Raw genomic sequence first — 14607 nt, forward strand, 5'->3', positions numbered from 1 at the left:
AAGAATAATGGTTCTTACAGTTTCTTTACACATGCACTTTTGATCAATTTTAAATGCATCCTTGATGATATTAAAAGAATATATAATACTTTTCTTAAAAAAAAAACAAAAAACAAAAAAACTCACTGACCCCAAACCTTTTGGATGTTTTTGGTCCAAAATATACAAGTCACAAGACATTTTTTAATGTTTTGCTTTAAAGGTTTTTTATAAGGTATTGAAAAGATGTTTGCGAGCAAGAGGCCAGATGTAATTTAGCCTTACGCAACAGATCTGTTACCCAGACAAAACAATTGTGCTTTATTTGACTCTTCTGAAGGCTTCTCTAAGGAGAATAAATTCTTTACTGTCTACTTTTAATCAATTTAATGCATCCTTTTAACTGAATTGGTAAAAGAATCAATTTTCTAAAAAAAAAAAAAAAAAATCAAATGACCCCAAACTTTGGATGTTAGTTTATGGGCCATTGCTGGTTAAGGATTTGTTGGCACAAAATTATACAGATCACAAGGACATTTAAATTGTTTTCCTTTAAGGTAGTACTTTATGGGAAAAGGATGTTTGTTTTGCCAGACTAATCTGAGGGCCGCTGTATAAGTTAGCATGCACGCAACATATCTTTATCCCAGCATAAAACAATGTGCTTGGTTGGGACTCTTCTGAAGGCTTTCTATTAAGGAGACGTTTATTCATCCTACGAACTTCCTGTGTTTTTACACATCTGGCAATTGCAGCACACAATTTCCTACTCACATTAGTGTCTATTTGTGCTATTAGGACACGAGCGGTAGATGAGAGGATGAGGATCCGCGGATGAAATTGTCTGTGTGTCGTGTCACCGAGGAATAAAGACAAATCTTGTGCGGAAAATTCTGTTACAGGGAAAAATGGGGACGAACGGATCGGGTGGGGTGACGTCTGTAACCTGAAACCTGGAGGACAGCAGTCTCTCGTGACTCCTGTTAGGTTAAAAGCTACTCTCCCTCTCTTCTCCCCTCCGATCGCTCTGGTTTGGGACCAATGTCTCTCTCACATTGCTGAGCCACGCACACACAAGAATATCCCTTCTGGGAGCTGCAGCGGACTCAGCTGACTGATCCCGGTCTCCCCGAGAGGGACAAACATGTGCTGAGATTTCTCCAGGGCATCGTACCCCGACCATTTCCAGAGGAAAACTCGCCCGGTCTGGGAGGGACTGTGGAGTTGTGATTACAGGTGCCTTAGAAATAGATGTTGTTAAAGGGAAAAAAGGAACACCCAAAAAATCACAATTCTGTGGTCAGCCGCATGAGACGAGTTGGGACGTCACGTGACCCAAAACAAAGTCACCACGAGGCTTAATAAAGTGTTATTAAAGAGTTTATTGTTTACCAGGTTGCTGAAACACTGCTTTAGTAAAGACAAATATGGCTGTTTTATAACATTAGTTGTTTTAAACTTCAGTAGTAGGTAATGTGAGGATGTTTTTGGCACTGGGACGCTAGATTAACTTCTTATGAGTGATAATAACAACCAACAACAGGCAAACACTTTATTTTGGGAAGACTTCACAGATCTGTTGCATTTTGTCTAAGTGTGTGCAAAGGATTAGTGTCACCCAAATATGGACAATTATTATTGTGACCATGTCTTGTGAAATCAAGGCGAAAGTCTCAAAATCTACTTATGAGATAACAAGCATCAAAGTTTGATTTCGGACCATTAATTGTCACATATGATTTCAATCTGTGGAAGTTCTACATCTTTATTGTAGGATGATTTTATGCATTAATCAGAAAATACCACAAATGTGTTCTTCCCTGTGGTCAATGCTTTTTCCCTGGGTCCATTACATTTTATTCCCACTAGAACTTAATGTTTCTGAACTTAGATGTTTTGTATTTCTTTGTATCTATATGGATTACTTGATTGTACAGACATCTGTGAAAATTTCATGTCAAACAGCACCTTTAGAAATATATTTACTGAGAAAAATGGTGACTTGTTCATACGTATTTTACCCACTGTGTGTGTGTGTGTATATAATATATATAATATAATATATATATATATAGAATATATATAATATAGATATATAAACATGTGGTAATGTCACATATATGGAACATTTTGTCATTGAATTGTCCAGGAAAAACTTTTAAATGTGACATAAAGGTTACTGTCCCATAGGATATTAGCCTACTAAAGTTACTTTCTGTGTCAAGATAGTATAGGTTAGAACGGGCATGAGGAATTTTCTGTTTTTCGGCCCAGCTATTCCTGAAATGATGATATAAACTTTATAATGACACTGAATTTTGCTGACATTACTAGAAGTGACAACTATCTTCTAAAAATCAGATTCTTGATGCTTTTCTGAGCAGTGTTGCTTCACAGAGAGCCGTGGCGCGAGACGGGAGACACTGCCTTCTTTCACAGTTGTCACACATGTTTTATTATTCTGTTGATCTGTTTGCCTCTCTCTCTCTCCGTGTCTCTCCCAGCGTCTGCGGCTGACATTTCCCTCTGTGCTCACAGCTGCGTGCCTGAGAGAGAGCGAGAGCTCGTAGAGACACTCCACAGGCCTTACTGCACAGTGAAGAGTAGCTAACCTCCAAGAAAACACTACCAAAAATAAAAATGCCTGAAAAATAAAAATGTATAATAGCCTTTCTAGGGAAATATCAAAAGCAGCACAACTGTTTTAAACTTCAACTGCATGTAACAAACTTCCAGTTTTTGTAATGTTTAATTGTTTTTTTTTTTTAAAAGAAGTGAACATTAAAGGATCATAACATTTTGATCATTTTGCAAACATATTGGAACATACTTTTGAATGTTCCCTGAACAATACAAAACAAGCTGTAACATTTACAATCATTAGATGAATATTCCACTGCAACGTTTTTAGAAATGAACTGTTCCATGGGCATGTTTTTTTTTTTTTTTTTTTGTAGTAACACTTTGAGAAACTTGTTAAAGAGTAGATAGAGAAATGTCATATAAAACATTACCGGAAGAACATTTGTTCAGAGCTTTCAGAGAACCTGCCAGAACGTTATATATAGATATGTATGCATGTGTGGATTGCTAATGAGGTGCATTTGAGCTTTTCAAAATGTAAAATCTGGACCTTTTACTTTAAAATATGTCTTTTACTTATTTCATGGCTGTTCCCAAATTTAAAATATATTTTGGCCAGAAAATTGCTATTCTATTATATTATATTATAATATATGGGTCAGGCATTTATTTGTACAAAATATGCTATAAGCTGGTCATTTGTCCTCCTTTAAGACGAGCTACAAGATCTGTGTGCAATTTGTCGGATCACGCCAATAGAGACCCCTACTGGGCTTGTGAATTTCCGTGTGTGTCCAGAATTATGAGACCGCTACATCCACCCTTTCATCATTTACTCCCTTTTCTTTTTCATTGCCTCACTGCACCATTAGGAGAAATACAACCAGAGTGTGGTTCTCTGTTCCGTGAGATATATACAAACCCTGGAATCAGACACAGTCTAATTCAGGGGAGTGAAGCACTTGAAAAACCGGTGTAACTTAAATGAAATAGTATTTCATGGTTTTCATTCACTGTTATAAGGGTTATAATTTTAAGGACTATTAACTCTTTGTGTGGTGAGTATTCGAGTACATGTCATTTGACAATTCTATTAAAAGAACCTGAAAATGCACTAGCTTGGCGTGTGCATTGTTTATTCTTCTTCCATTTCTAAAATTTACCGTTCAAAAGTAACAACATTCCGTAAGTAATTCACTCCATGAATTTTGCGAATCACTAAAGGGAGGGGAGTTGCTGTTTTGATAAGAAGCGGACCAGTCTACTACTTTTAGAATAATAATGTTTGTAACTTTCAAGCGCACTGGACTGTCGACTTCCTGTTAAAAAAACAGTATGGTACCTAGCGCTTTGAAAAGTTGCTACGTTTCAGGATCCCAATTGAAATAGATGTGCCAAGCTTCCACTTATGAGGAAAAAAAATAGGAAAATGTAACCCCCAAAAAAACGCCAGCAACATTCTGGATTTCTGCATTGAAATGGGTTTACGACTGTGTAAGGGAAACGAGCTGATCCTGTTCACTGTTTGACGATTCGCCACACACCCGATGTCACCTTGAGTTCATTACCTGTCTTCCTCATTAAATTTAAAATTAACTAGGCATCTCTAGAGCTTCCAGCGCACCCGCTGGATCCTGGTTTTCCTGGAGATAATTACCAAAACCAACTGGGATGCAAACCTTCAAAAGGGAAATGTGGCAATCCAGCTCACAGATGCATAAGTGGGGGCCAATGCAGTGTGTGAAATAGCTATTAACAGTTGGAACTAAAACTGAATCCTATGTTTGCGTGGACAGCGAAACGAATGCTGACCGACGTTTACAAAAAAACGTAACAAAAACCGTGTGGGCCACACTAGCATATGAGAATTCCTAAGAGATAGGTAATTGTATAGGTTCCTCGGTGCAAGCGACTATAGTGTGTGGATTGGTTTATCAAGCGATAATAACGGGTGTTTGAATGCCAACGGACACAATTAATAGGTAATAACAGAACTCAGGCGTTGTTCATCACTGACCTTTGAAATGCGGAAGAAGTGGAAACCAAAGTCATAAAAAAAGTCGGTTGGTGGCCCCATGGGAAAAATAAGTGAATTATAAGGTGCAGAGAAACTTAAAAATGTTGAAGACAAATCAACTAGAGCACCATGCACAAAGTTATTTTTTTTTTTTCTTTTTTTTAAACTAATAAATTAGGTGCAAATTAACGTACCAACAGGGTCTTTTCAATATATTGAGATAGTGCTAGTTACCTAGCACACGATACTGGTTGTCAGAATGAATCAGATACTACCTGTTCGGATGATGAAGTTGTTGAAAAATGTTAAAGCTCGAGGCAGCAGCAAATATACAGCCCTGCCCCCTTCAATCTACTCTGGAATACAGTGGAAGTTCGGTCCGGTATTAAAATTTGGTGAACCTGACTTGTGACACACAGGAAGGCTTTTTTGTCTCCGGAGAGGCTTTCAGGAGAACTACAAACATCTAAGATTCCTAAGAGCTCAGAGATGCATAAATTGGATATATATATAATACTCGAGGAAAATGGGGCCTTGGAGTGAGTGGACCATGGCTATATTTTATATACTGCCAGTTTCAGTGCACATTGGTTTTTGTTGCCTCCATTTTTCTCTCTCAGTTTTTTCTTTTCTTTCTCTCTTGTCTCTCGTTAAGGTTAATGTGTTTGTTGCATATGCTAAGTATTGTTTAATTTGTGGATAGACGGGGAAACGATATAGTACAAAATTGTGTCTGGGCAACTTACAGAACGATTGGAGCCCAAAACCAAGCAACAAAGGCAAAAGAAAGCAGTAACGGACGCATGGACGGACCTCAAAAAAAGAAGTGGATCTGTGGCGACATTAATATATATAAGTACATTTAGAAACTAAACATTGCATTCGTAAAAGGTTACATTTCAACAATAACCACCGCGCGGGTGTGTGAACTGGGCAAATTTTGGTTTCTGCAGGGTCATGCTTACCCAAAGTTGACCATGGTACGAAACTGTAACCACGCAAATAGTGGAAACCGATTTAACAAGGCGTGATGTGTTTGCATGGACAAATTTAGGAAACCTAATGTATTTAAAAATCGAGTCTCATGAGAATGTTTTGATCTTGATATGGATGGACTTCAATGAGTGCTGGTATTATCTTACGCCTGTTTAAAAAGATATGGACTGCGCTTAACTAATATAATTTCTTGATGATTAAACGTACCTATGGTACTGCGACCTGTCAAACTCAAAAGCAACATTACTGTTAAAAATGTGTATATAATGGTGGTCTGTGAAAGGTATGGTAAAGATCTGTATAATTTTGACTATTGTACAGGCATAGGCCATTTTAATGTGTAAGGAATGTGTTCTACATAATCAAGGTACACTTTGCCACACCCCCCCCCCCCCCCCCCCCCCCCGCCCACCCCGACCCCACTTCCCACCCCCCCCCCACGCACCCCCCGCACCCCCCCCCCCCCCCCCCTCAGACCCTAGCTAACATTTTATAAGGTAAGATCTGACAGCCTATGTGCATTACTATATTAATTGGAATTGACTCATTTATGCGAAACACTGTCACCTGGTCCTAAGCCAACTTCTGAGACCACTCCGGTGACCGTGCGTCTTCGTGTCATTAACCTACCACCAACTAAGACTTGGACACTAAATCTCTCTGGCCCCAGCTATGACCTTAACACAAATGATAGCCCTAACGCCCGCTCTCATAAAGGACATCACCAGACATGCGCCAGCTTTTTTTCGTTTTTCCAACAATATATCCTTGAAGTCTGTCTTAGTTATTTTATATTCTATTTTTGTACGTGTCTGATTACAAACTCATCAATAAACGGACACGTTTCAACGCTTCACTCACATGACAACAACGTTTAAACCAACTGTTGATAACTCTTGTATGGTTGATGGCAGGGATTGTCCTTCTTCCCCCCCCCCCATGACAAAGGAGATCGGAGCTTTCCGTTGTGGGATCCAATGCCCGGTACCCCACCTACAACCATGACTCCAGCTTTCTAAGGGTCAAGTTCTGCAAACAGCTTTTTTTGGTGGGTTCTCAACGCTGCTGTGGATTGGTGTGCAATTCTTTGTTTCCTGGCATACGGAATCCAAGCTGCCTTCCTGAAGGATGAACCCGCAAATGACAATGTACGATAGAGCAAAAAACCTATAATCAATTATTTATGCATAAATAGTTCATTTGTCACAAACATAGTGAATCAAGCATAATAGTTCCACTGTGAACCTGTTTTTATTTTCCAGCTGTTACCTGGGGAATTGTGCTGCCTGCGGTTGTCATTAATAACAGGATGCCTTCTCATACTACTACCAGAAGCCAAGAGCTCTAAAAATCATGGAATCTTTTAAGAACCTTGTACCTCAGGTAATGAAATTAAAAACTATATTCTGATAAAACCACTGTATCTCTTCTCACACATAAAACTTCATTCTAATACATTCTGGGTTTGTAGATTAAGCCATGGTTGTGCATGATTAGTGATGGACGAGGGGAAAAAGTTATGTATCAATGCCAGGCAGGGTGGTTCCCTGTACGCTAGGGGACACTTGTTGGATGTCCAAAGGGTTGGAGGCACAGAAGCAAATCCCAGCTGATCTTCGTGATTATTGTCTCTGCATCATGTGACTCTGCAATGGAAGACTAATAAAGCGCAAAAGAATGGCAAAAAAAAGTAAAAATACTCCCACTTTTGAAAAGTATGTGGAATTCTGAAGTGTTGTCACCAGAATTGATGGCGGGTCTTCCAGTGAACATTCAAACAGGCTTCTTAAAAGTACCACCATGAAATTCAAGAATTAAAGTTGGTTGGTGTGTAGCTTCAGTTAGTATCAAGTATCGTTAGTACTAGAGGTATCTCTAAAGGCAGTGATGACTCCAAATCAGTGACCCAAAATTTCGCATTTCTTATGAAGATTTATAAAGCATTCAAAAGCTCTTGCAGTTTGTCCTCTTGCTGCCAAAAAAGTGTTTTCTCAAAGTTTCTTCTTTTTTGAAAGTGACTTTCACCATTTTCTCCCATTGTCAAGTGATCTTCTAAGGTCCCAACCAATCAAACATGCTCATTTCTTTAGAATCCGATCTAGCAGAAGCGCCCCCCACCCCCTGCACTATAGAGTGATTAAGGAAGTGCCGGCTGAGAGTCGGTCACAAGTGTAGTAGTCCGTTTAGGTACAGGCAACAGGGCGATAGTTGGGCACAAGGTTCGGGACATACTGGGAAATAGGGAACCAATTCAGACCAGTGAAATAAGTCTTTTCCTAGTTGGTACCAAATGAGGTCTGCGTTTCACGCGTTCTGTTTTTACGCAAAACCGTGGCAGCAGCGCATACAAGTCGATCTGGAAGTTGGTCTACCTGTCCAGCGACATTAGAGACACACCGTTGCGGATCAAATGCGGAATCAGCCTATAGTAAACGCTTTTACAACTACACGCAGCTTCATCAGCAGCGTGACTTGTATGACCCACTATTTTGTTTTACTTAAGATGTGTTCTTTCACATGTTGTCAGATACAGTCTAGGGAGTAATCTATTAGACTGTGGCTGTCAAATGCGGCTTTTACTGAGATCACCGGCTCTGAACTGAGCAGAGGTATACAACAATATTATTGGTCTATTTTAAATTTCAACGAGGGTCGGGGCTGCTCAATATATGTCCAGAATCCTTCTATCTCTCCTGTGCGTCAGTTGACGAATATTGTATAGTTGTCACCAAACAAACAGACTAATTGCTGGGGTTCAAGGCACTTCAGGGGCGATCCCTTAAGTGTGTCGCGAGAATTTTCGTTTAATTCTGGTCAAAACAACCTCTGCTGTTCAAACCAATGGTTTTGGTTGGTGGAAGATATTGTGGTTAGATATAATGGTTTTTTAACTCATACCAACCAGCTAGGTACTGTCTAAACTTGACTCTCTTGGACGACCATGTGTCCCTTATACAGAGTAGTAGCTCAAATTTTAGAATTGAAGGTATTGAAAACACCCCAAAGCTAGACCCAATCAACACAACACCCTCGCTGGTTAATTAACCATAAGATCCTGGTCAAATTCTATCCAAGGATATTCATTGTTATTCTTCCTTTCTTTCCTTCCAGGTGGACAACTTCCCACATCACTGTGTAGATATCCTGCATGGCGCCCACGAACTCGTTTCTCCTCCCATTGAGCCTAGTTCCAATAGATATAACTCCTTTTGTGAGAACTCAGCCAACAGTTAGCCGTTAGATGTCTCACATAAACGGTGTTGACAGGTACCAGAGTTAAAACAGATTTAGAAGTTTGTTTGTATAAAAAAAGTTTTCTTCCTAGATCATTTCTTAATTGAATATTTTTTTCTTCCTGCGTAGGTACAGCCAGAGGGGATTGTCAACAAAAACGGTGACCGTAACTGTCATTGGGTCGTATTTGCACTTCTTGCCTCATCTTTCAGTCTGGCAGGTGGACAATACCATACTCTATCAACACATTTGCTTATAAAGACCTGTATTTTCGTATGTACATTCTCGCCTTCCTAAACCTTATCACACTCACATGGTCTGTAGCTGTGATTCCCTGGCGGTGTTCTCCTTACTCATTAATTCCATGCTTACTTGGGATATGGATTCTTGGCAGCTGTCATGGTGTGGGTTGGTATCTGGTGTTTGATCATTTACCTCAAGGTCTCATTGCCACTGTAACTGTAACGTCAGAGTTCAATGTACACTACTAGAGCCACCAAACGTATTTCACTTCGCTTGAGCCCAACGGACTTCTTATTCTCTAACTGGGTATACCTACTGGTCGTATTGGTGTGGTGTCTATCTCTTGCTCCTTTCCGGCCAAAGCGTATGGCAAAGACGAAACTGCCTGGTGAAGAAATCGACGAAGCCGTAGAGTAATCCGTGGGATCGACCGCCACCAATCTGCTCTGTACAAGACTGTAACTTGACCCAGAAACCGAATGAGTGCCGTCACGCCCTGTCCCACCATTGTTGGTTGACCATACCCAATTTCATGCATAGGCAGATGCACCAAATACGAGTAACGACCAGATTGATGCCCTCCAATTCTTGATTAGGAGCTCTCCAAACTTGCGTCTTGCTCTTGCACGTGTCTCATTCGGTCGGGCCTTTTTGCATATCTTTGTGCTTATTCCGTTTCGCTCGATCCAAAAGCCCATGTAGCCCAATCTCTGTAAGGTGTAATTGCGCTTTAGTGCGTGAGCTTTAAAGAAATAACTATAGCATTATTAAGATTTATAGTGTTAGGTAAAGTAAATCAGTTAATCGCGATCGTACCAAGATCACTATCAGTAAAGAATAGAAATCTTCTGCAGCGCGACACGAGATTGGCGATTGCCTCAGAGTTTGACCCTGTTGAAGTGTATGAGCTGTTGCTGCGGTCTTCAGGTGCATCAATGCGAATGTGAGAGATTATGTCTCTTTCCTATATGACTTAGTACCAAACCTATGACTCTTCTTGTGTAGTTTATCCCTGTTTTCAACTCCTACCAACAACGGTATCATGGTATTTTGGATATTTGACATTATTTCGTGATGATTTTATCAGATTTATGATAGTCTTCTTCTTATAACATCCCTCATCATAAACATGCGCATTTTCATTTAGCGTCCTCATTATCACTTATCATTTAAGAATGCCCTAACTTCAGTCAGACGTATAACAGCACCTTGCTGGTGATGAAGGGAGCCCCTGAGGGAATTGGGATCGAGGCTCCTGATTTTTGATTTCTGATTCAAGGAAAAAAGAGCAGCCTTTGGAAGATTGTGGTGAAATGCAAAGATGCTTCCAATATATTGTCTTTATGTAGAACTTTGGTGACCAGGGTCTTGAAGAACAGTTACCGTGTCTGGTTCCAAGTTCCAACCTTTATGTGAAGTTTATAACCTTTGTGGGAGTTTGTCAGGGTATGAGCCGAATGCACCTGAATCTTTTATCTTACATCTTATTATGGGACCTTGGTGTTCCTGCACTCAAAAGGCTTTCTGCAACTTGTAGACCAGCCTTTTGATGCACCACAATTTTCCTTGAGGGTTTTTTGCATTTGATACCGACGGAAGTGACAATCCCCACGAGAACCTGGGTTTTGTTGGCTCTCATGTCGATGATTGTGTATCTCCCGGCATTGCAGCGTAACCACGATGCTGTGGGCATATTCTGTGCAGGAGCTTGTTAATCGTTGCCCATGGACTATACAATCCATGGTGTTGTTTGCAACACTTGTACTGTTGCAAGACTCTGAGGTCTTGATTACTCATGTAAGACCTTTTTACTTGCAAATTAACTGATTATCATACTTGAGTACAAGTGCTTCTCATTCGCGTCTTCTTATCCTACAGGTTACTTCACCATACTACCACAGCTAAGACTATGGTTTTTACGCCACTTTTTTTTTATTTTCTAATGGGTCTTGAATTCAAGAAGTTGGTTTCGTGGGTCTCCAACGTCCCACTTTCGTTTGACATATGTACACACCTTTAGTCGGCATCAGCATTAATCCAACTTTGGTTTACTTACTTGTCTGCATGTACATCTCATCAGTTCAATACAGAATTACTAAATTCAGAATCTTCAATTTACAGGTATACATGGTTACTGGCGACCTCCAATTACAGCTACGGCTATTGTGCACAAGGGGGTTTGGCATTATCCTCTTGTGAAACGGCATAGAGAACCTGTGGGAGAAAACACAGGGCTGCTACGTTTTAATAACATCACCGTTTTGTGACTTTCGAGGTCAATCTCAATTGGTTACTTCACATTCCCTAAAGAATTAACAAAAATCTTTATTCACACCAACGTTTTGAATTTTGCTCTTAGACAGTCTACTTAATAAACTTCATCTGATGTATCCTGCTAGACCGATGCCAACGCGCCTGTGTCGGTACATCTGTGTTGAGAACGGAAGACTATGAGTGAGAAAGAGCTGGATGATATCCTGGAAACACCACACAGAAGATTGTGTTTGCCAGAACCTCTCCACCACAAAAGCTGATAAATGTAGAAGGGTGTCAGCGACAGGTAATGTCGCGTCCAATCCTATTTGGAGACTGTAGAAAAATTTTACCCTGAAGGAACCATTTTTAATGAATTTTATTTCTCTTAGCAGGGTGCCATTGTAGCTGTAAACGGTTTGATGTGGCAATGATTCTCCTGCTCTGAAGTAAGGCGGGATATTGGTGTGGCTGATGGGCATATCGCTGGATCTCGACGTATCTAAAAAGGCTAGCTGACATGATCCTTCTGGACGTACACACACTTTGGCCTGGCAACATTTTGTCACCTGGCAGTATGAAGAAGGTAGAGACTAGTCTTATTTGTATTTTGAACATTTACTGACTGAAGAATTATGTAACGAGTAAACTTTTGTGCTGTATATTCTATATCTATTTTTCATTACTGTCTTAGGACGTCTGATCTTGACAACTTGAAAAAGTCCATTGCTACACACGGGAACAGCAAGAAATCCATGGAGATATCACCTTACCTCTTGTTCATTACATTGCTAAATATTCCTATACCTTTGGGCACTGTCACCATGATCTGCATGTATCAGCTGTGGCACTGCTAACATGTGTTGGTTGTTGACAAAGCGGACACAGTTAGTATTTTATGTGAATTCATGGATGGCACAAACTACTTGAGGACATGTAGAATTATTACTTGTATATATGATCTAGTGTGATATTGTACAGCACCTTGTCGTCTCGTGTACGCACTGGAAATCTGTCTGATTGGCCATGCCAGTGAATAGGATCCCAACCACAACAAGGTTGGCCTTGTCTTGGATAGAATGCATAGGATGTAACTTTGTAATTGTAATTGCAGCTATTGTGTTGAGTTTTGTTTTTATTGCCACCTACTGGTCAGTCAGAAAAAAAAAACACTTTGAATAATTTAGTGTAAAGCTCTTACTCACCCGTTACACCACATAGAACTCTTCACATACAGTAATGTCTGCTCCTTCAGTGTTATCCATACTGGATGTTCACTGTTTTTTTTGGTTTTTTTGTCCATTTTTGAAAACAACAAACAGTTCGATGTAGCAATGCTTTTATCCTTAGTGGGTGACCTCTGATCCATGTGGCTGAGGCCTTAGTTTTGTTTGACTCCCTCCCCCACAAATGGTCAAAAACTTAAATGAAATGGTTTTGATTTGTTGTTTAACGTTTCCACAGGTTCCTGCTATTCTACACCTGGCCCTACGAAACTCCTGTCTGAAAGTGACATTCATTGACGAGAGAACAACCCAGAAATGCCTAAAACAGATAAACTGTGTTGAATGAGAGGGCTCATCAGTATGGCCTACGGTCCAAATTGGTAAGAGCATGCTTACTCTAAACAGACGTTCTTTACTGTTAGCGCTATGTTCATTCTTTGACTGGTTTTTCAAAATGTACTCTAGCTTTAGCCTAATATTTAATTTAATTATTATTAAAGGTTCAACCCATACTGCAGAAGCTGAGGCTAGCCACTGTACAAGAAAAGCATCTGCGTTACAGTATTATTGTGTCTGTTTATTTTCATTTGATGTACATTCTGGTTATACTTTGAAAAAATCTCAAATCTTTGTGTCTGCGTATTATACATAAATACTGCCAGCAAGCCATGCTGAACCAGGAATATCGTTAGTCAGTGCATAATATAATAAACGAAACTTCATAATTGCTATTTGCAGCCATGCCCCTTAGTTCGCCTGGAAGTAAAAAACATGGCGCCGCGCTCCTGTTTTAATATAAAGAAACTGGAATGGATCTGAAATGTAAAAATATAAAGTGCTCTATATGACATAAATACATTAGTACAAATACAAAACAAACACTTAATATTAGGTGATACCACAATTAGTTGACAGACCCTCCCAATTGTAATTTTTAATGTCATCATACTTATTTTAGGTATGATGCAAGCAGTTGCAGGGGGTTCTTTACCTACTTGTATGCTTGCCCGGCGACGGATTCCTGCCCTCCAGATTTAATAGGTGATTCGAGTCAACTGGGAACGATAAGTATCTCAATGACTTGGAAGATAGCTATGGCCATGCACATGGGGTAGGTGTCACTACTGTAAAATAAACCCAAAAAAAAAAAAAAAAAACTATTTGATTAATACAACAAATGTGATGACGATTTAGCAAGTCATGTAAATAGTGCTTTTCTGTTTTTTTTTTTTTGTTTTGTCAGACATATGAGCGCAGAAAGATTGTGGAGTTTCATCCCATGCACAACACACAGCATATCTTCCGCAAGTATTGTGCATTGTGCAGTGGGTCTTTTCCGTTGATCTTGATTCATCTCGTAAGAACCAGGATGGTATCATTCCTTATCTTGTACAGCGGGACATATCGAGTCTTTACGGTATGTAAAACAAAGTGCTTCCAGCCATGTAATAAAGTGTGCAATATGGGGTAACACAAGGCTGTTTTTATGAAAGCCTAACCATATTGTCACCACTTTTTTCTTTCATATAGAACCAAAAATCCTCATCTTTGGTCTCGTTTGAGGAAACATGCGCTGGCAGCTTTCCTGTCCTACTGCCCAGGAAAACTCTTTCGCATGGACCGTGTGCTTTAAGAATGTATCCTCTCAAGTAGGTGGAACTGGTACCATACACTAGTCTTTTACACACAAGAAATGGGAATATTGTAAATTTTTTTCCCATCTGACCTTAAACACTGGTGGTGTTATGTTTTAGACCATGATGGTGGTTCTGTTGCCTTTCCCCTACTGCGCTGCTCATCTTTGTATATGAATGAATGTTAGAAGATACATCCTTAGGCGGACAGACCAGGAGGTAATAACAGATATAAACTAACAGATGTTAGCAGGTCTTTGACATCGATATAACATCTATGTTTGTTTGGTTTTCATTTTTAAAGCTCTAAAGTATCTGTTTCCCAAGATGGGAAACCTGGGTTTTGAATGGGTATTCTACGATAGCAGATCACTTCATAAAGTATTATTGTTCTTTTCGCCAGGTGATCTAAAATAGCCTCTAATATCTATGCTCAGGTTTT

Source organism: Cyprinus carpio, chromosome B1, assembly GCF_018340385.1.
Source record: "Cyprinus carpio isolate SPL01 chromosome B1, ASM1834038v1, whole genome shotgun sequence".
Classification (NCBI taxonomy): Eukaryota; Metazoa; Chordata; class Actinopteri; order Cypriniformes; family Cyprinidae; genus Cyprinus; species Cyprinus carpio.